Here is a 6,604-nt window from a genome sequence, read left to right as displayed (position 1 = left end):
CAGAGGTGCCATGTAGGAGGCAACAGGGGCTAAGGTGCAACTAGAAATTTTTCACTTAGAAATAATTTTGTGCCAGGTTAGAATCAGCTGGGTTTGAGATAGAAGAAATTAAATGTCACACCACAGCAGAAGGCGCGGGCAAGGTGACTTTTCTTTGATAAAGATTCTGAACATAGAAGGGACATCACTTTCTTGAGTTGTGAACATGCCGCAAATTACAGAGCAAAGCACAGTAATGGTCCCATGTGATCAAAATAAATCAGATATTACAAAAATCTAGATGCAGAAAACAGTTTCTTGATGCAGCAATTTGTGTGTGTTTGTGTGTGTGTGTGTGTGTGTGTGTGTGTGTGTATTCATGGTCTACATCTAACAACTATAGAAGAGTAGTCATAGTCTGAAGCCTATTTCCATAGTTATTGAACATTTATCGTGTGTTAATGTCAACCAGAGCCACAATAGAGGAGTGTGGTAAATGATACAAGCAGAGAAAAGATTATTTCATCACGATTTTTTATAGTTTCCAAAAAGTTGCGTAGACTTTGCATCACTTAATTATGAGAACACGTATGGTGATAGTATGAGATTATGAGGCCAAGGACTATTGAAAAAATATGAGGGACGCCTGGGTGGTTCAGATGGTTGAGTGTCTGCTTTCGGCTCAGGTCATGATCCCAGAGTCCTGGGATCGAGCCCCACATCGGGCTCCCTGCTCCTCGGGAAGCCTGCTTCCCCCCCCACTCCCCCAGCTTGTATTCCCTCTCTTGCTGTGTCTCTATCTGTCAAATAAATAAATAAAATCTTAAGAAAACAATGAGAATCTTCAGCATTTGGGAGATCTCAGTGTAGACTCTGGGTATGAAACAATTTACAGGGCACATAGATTCTGGTCTTATAATTAGAACAATTTGCACTTGCCCTGACACTTGAGAGCTAAACAAATAAACAAATCATTTTTTGTTTGAAATGTTTGGTGTCCAATTACCTCCCTGCTTATAATGGAAGGATTAATAAATTTTACTGTGTTAATGAAATATTTGTGAATGAATTAATGAATTTTAGCATTGTTTCTTTTTTTTCATCTTGCTCATCAATATATATGGTGGCATATGTTGAACCAAAGCAATGTAACTTTGGAAATTAAACTTGATGATATATATGAATTTTTGGCAAGTATGGAAATGATTACTACAAGTCAATAATCTCTTTGATCTCAGTTTAGGAACTTGTTATGATTGTACTTTATCAGAAACTTACAATGATAATAATATTTAAATATTTCTTTAAATGTATTAATGTATTTTCAAAATATTAAAAATTTTAGTATGCAGTAGATATCTTCAAACTGTATTCCTGAAAACAATAAAGTGTTAAAAAACAATGGACTCGCCAAGAGGAAAAGAAAATATTAGCAAATACTTTTGTATCATTACATAAGCTATCAAGGCCATATACTATCCAAGAATACACCATATGGTTTTAATAGTTACTAAGTGTTTTGTTGTTTGACAAAAAAGACCCATACTTTTTTGAAATATATTATATCTTTATAAATCATATTTCTCTGGCATATAGAACATTGGGTAAAGTAATATAAAATACACAAGTGTATGTACATATTTAATAAATATGAAACACAGCATCATGATTACAAAAAAACTATTTTAACAAGTAAAATTTAACAAAGCTAATCAAGGTAGAAGATTTATGTTGTTAGCTTTCTGGAAGTCAAGATATTAAAAAAAGACTTGAAAAGATGTTTAGTTCTCATTGGGTTATAGATAAAAGCGTTTTAGTGTTTTACTTATATTTACTTGTTTAGTGTTTCAGTTATAGTGATTTGTTTTGTATTTTTGTAAAGACAAAATTTTTCCTAGCATTGAACTCTTATAAAAATGTAGCACATGGGTCATTTTATAAAAATCATAAAGTAACATAATAAACATTCTCCTCAACTTTATTTCTGTAGTGTATGAATAAAATAGACATGCTTTATAATGAATTTCATCAATTCAAACACATAGTATTTGGAATTGTAGCCATGCCAACAGATTGCTATAGGAAGCTAGAGAGTTTTAAACCAAATATAGAGTTTCAGGAGATTTAACTTGATAGAAATATAATAGTTAAAAACATTAAAAAATGTCCCTGGTATGATCTCTTATGTCTTGTAGGTAGCTTTTAAGTAGATTTAAGAGTTGTAACAATGCAATTTTAACTCTTCCTTATGTATTTGCATAGGCTAATTATGTTTATCATGTCACTTTAATAGCAGTATGGAGAAAATTAAAAACAAAAATAGGTATTTACTGTCGTTCTGGCTCCTTCCTTTCCTATCCCAAGCCACAGGACCTCATATTTTTATGTACCATTCACGTCACTTTTAAAATGGAAGCATGTGCCAATATATGCATAGTTTGTTACTGTTATTAAATCATTAACTAACTCATGATTCCCACTTACAATGTCTCACCAGGAGATAAAATAGGTCAATTTATTCATAGGAAATGAGCAAATCAAGAATAATGTGCTAGTTGCTGATAATTCAGTTTCTTATACAATAATCTTACTCATCTCTTACCTTCTTGTTTTTTTATAGATTTAATCCTAAGAGCTCCTAAAGTTCTTTAGTATTTCTAAAGATAAAGCGATTATATTGTTTTCAAATATATAATTTGACCAATCATAAAAATATATGGGAGATAACTTCCTACACTAGACTATATTTAAGAAGATATGTTAAACAGAGAAGTGTCTGAGGTATGAATATTCTTTACTGAAGGCTGACAAAGTTATATATGCTTAAAAAATAAATGATCAAAGCTCAAGGTTATACTCTACTGAAAGCTAAGAATGCTGACTTATATCTTTGTTTTGGTGAACACTCAACATATCTTCTCTGGGACATAAACACATATTTCTTTAAAAATCAATAAAAATACGTGTATCTACTGAAGAAATAATACTCATTTGAAATTTGAGATTAAATTTGATCTGAAAGGAGTAAATAATGATAATACCAACTATAGTCTTCACCATTAAACACTTCAACTTACATTATAGGGTTTTGAATAATATTACCACCATTTGGGAGTTGGCTGAAAAATATATTTTCAATTATATTTGATCTGCTGGACATAAACACTTTATATTTTAAATTAATATCTAATAACATTTACCAGAAGTCACATTATTTTTTTAATATTATGAATGTGATACTTAAAATATGTTATCTAACACATTTGGAAATTATCAGTTCTCTAATTTATCTAATGAGGTAAATGATAAACATGAACTTAGTGGGTTGTCTGTGTTCCAGACTTCTTTTATTAGAGAGGAGGTCTAAATAACCCTGAAAATTTGGGGAGATCTCCCCCTAAGAACTAAAGAAAAGAAGGTAATTGAAATTTATTGAATGCATACTCTCCTATGATTATTATTATTTAATTGAATACATAAGCCCAATGAATGGTGTCTTTTAATACAGTGACTCTACATTTTTCATTACAACTGGTCATTTGCAAGAGCTAACCCAAGGATGAAATAGGCAAGGATGAAATTCCCCACTGATATAAGACAAATATTCAAAATAGATTCAAGTTAACCTAATGATTTCAGGTGACCCTTGAGAATGTCAATTTTATATCCTCTTGTGTTACAATATATCCTCAGAACCCAAGTAAGTATATGGGTAACTCACTCTGCTAAATTTTCTTGACTTCTTAGCTTTGTGCATTTTTGAGGGTGTTATTTGTCATTCTCTCTGCTATCAGTGTGTTAAATGTTATTTTACATTACTTGTCAGTGTGATATCCCATTATAAACTTCCCTATTCACACTTTTCTACATGGTCTTGAAGACTGAATAAGCAGGGTTGTTAAAATTATATATATATATATATATATATATATATATATATATACACACATATGTATATTTTATACCTGTTTTAGATTCAGAGATACTATGTAAGGTCCTAAATTAAAGAATATGCAATTTTGAAAAATACTTCACATACAGGCCATTATGTATACAAATGCTAAAACAGTCCTTATGGATTCTAAAGTTTAAATTTTCTTACTAAATTAAATAAATGAGAGAATTTTAAAGGTTAACATCTGGGTTTTATTAATTTCTTCTTTTGTTTGTTTGTCTACTAATTAGTATTGCCTTGAGGATAGCATCCTCAGACCTAAGGAAATGGAGAATGTATAGAAAAATCTACAATATTTCTTCTGGATGGAAGAGTTTATTAAGAATATGCCTTCATCAGCATTATTTTCAATTAAGTTTATCTTTTTATAAGATTATAGAATATAACAGAGAGAGGGATAAAATGGACAGTCTATCTAAAAACAGTAGTCTTTTGTATAGGAAACATTTTCACAGAAGTGACTGTATATACACACACATGCCTAGATATTGAAAGTAATTTACGTTATAGAGTAAATACCTCATAGTACAATTGTTGGGTCATAGAGTAGTTCAATTTTTAACTTTTTGTGGAGGCTCCATACTGTTTTCCACTTTGCATTCCTACCAGTAGTGTAAAGAGGGTTCCTTTTTCCCCATATCCTTGCCAACACCAGTTGTTTCCTGTGTTGTTAATTTTAACCATTCTGACAGATGTGAGGTGGTATCTCATCAGAGTTTTGATTTGTATTTCCCTGATGATGAGTGATACTGAGCATCTTTTCATGTGTCTTAACCATCTGGATATCTTCTTTGGAAAAATATCTAATCATGTTTTCTGCCCATTTCTTAACTGGATTATGTGCTTTTGGGTGTTGAGTTTGATGAATTCTTTATAGATTTTGGATACTAACCCTTTATTAGATATGTCATTTGCAAATATCTTCTCCCATTCTGTAGGTTGCCTTTAGTTCTGCTGATTGTTTCCTTCTCTGTGCAAAAGCTTTTTATCTTGATGAAGTCCCAATTGTTCATTTTTGCTTTTGTTTCCTTTTCCTCCAGAGATGTGTCTAGTAAGAAGTGGCTATGGCTGAGGTCAAAGAGGTTACTGCCTGTCTTCTCCCCTAGGATTTTGATAGTTTCTTATGTCACATTTAATTTTTTCACCCATTTTGAATTTATTTTTGTGTATGGTGTAAGAAAATGGTCCCGTTTCATTTTTCTGCATGTTACTGTCCAGTTTTCCCAACACCATTTGTTGAAAAGACTGCCTTTTTTCCATTGGATATTCTTTCCTGCTTTGTTAAAGATTAGTTGACCATATAGTTGTGAGTCTATTTCTGGGTTTTCTGTTTTGTTCCATTGATCTATGTGTCTGTTTTTGTACCAGTACCACATTGTTTTGATCACTGTAGCTTTGTAGTATAACCTGAAGTCTGGAATTGTGATGCCTCCAGCTTTGCTTTTCTTTTTCAAGATTGCTTTAGTTATTTGGGGTCTTTTGTGGTTCCATACAAATTTTAGGATTGTTTATTCCAAAAAGCTGTGGGTATTTTGATAGGGATTGCACTAAACGTATAGACTGCTTTGGGTAGTATAGACATTTTAACACTGTTTGTTTTTCTAATCCATTAGCATGGAATGTTTTTCCATTTCTTCGTGTCATCTTCAATTTCTTTCATCAGTATTCTATATTCTTCAGAAAACAGATCTTTTACCTCTTTGGTTAGGTTTATTCCTAGATATCTTACGGATTTTGGTGCAACTGTAGGTGGGATTGATTCCTTGATTTCTTTTTCTGCTGCTTCATTATTGGTGTATAGAAATGCAACAGATTTCTGTACATTGATTTTGTACCTGTAACTTTACTGAATTTGTGTATCAGTTCTAGTAATTTCTTGGTGGAGTCTTTGGAGTTTTCTACATTGAGTATCATGTCTGTGAATAGTGAAAGTTTGACTTCTTCCTTGCTGATTTAGATGCCTTTTATTTCTTTTTGTTGTCTGATTGGTGAGGCTAGGACTTCCAGTTCTATGTTAAATAACAATGGTCAGAGTGGACATCTTGCCGTTTGCAACAAGATGGATGGAGCTATAGTGTATTACGCTAAGCAAAATAAGTCAGTCTGAGATAGACAAATACCATATGATTTCACTCATATGTGGAATTTAAGAAACAAAACATAGAACATAGGGGAAGGAAAAAAATGTGAGGCAAACCATAAGAAACTCTTAGCTATAGAGCACAAATTGGGGGTTGCTAGAGGGGAGATGGGTGATGGGTGGGAGGATGGGCAAAATGAATGATAAAGAGGGCACTTGTTGTGATGAGCACTGGGTGTTATATGTAAGTGATGAATCACTAAATTCTACTCCTGAAACAAATATTAAACTATGTGTTCCTTAATTAGAATTTAAATAAAAACTTGAAACATGGAAAAAAAAGCTCTTAAAACAGCTAAAATAGGATTGATTTCAAAATAAAAGAAAATTAATCATGAATTTGCTACTTAAATTTTTCCAATAAAAAAATCTTTGATCTTTATAAAGGGTTGAAACAGCTACTTTGTAACTTAGAAAAAGAAGAAAATGTAACTCTGATTCAATGACAAATAAAAATTATACACTTGAAATATAAAAATCCTATAATATGGTTTATTCTATAACTTTTCTAACTAAACAAATGGTTCAGC

Source organism: Eumetopias jubatus, unplaced genomic scaffold (assembly GCF_037043125.1).
Source record: "Eumetopias jubatus isolate StellerSeaLion01/CBP00866 unplaced genomic scaffold, mEumJub1_p1.0 scaffold_3, whole genome shotgun sequence".
Lineage (NCBI taxonomy): Eukaryota > Metazoa > Chordata > Mammalia > Carnivora > Otariidae > Eumetopias > Eumetopias jubatus.
The sequence above is the reverse complement of the archived record's forward strand: the minus strand, read 5'-3'. Positions refer to the sequence as shown.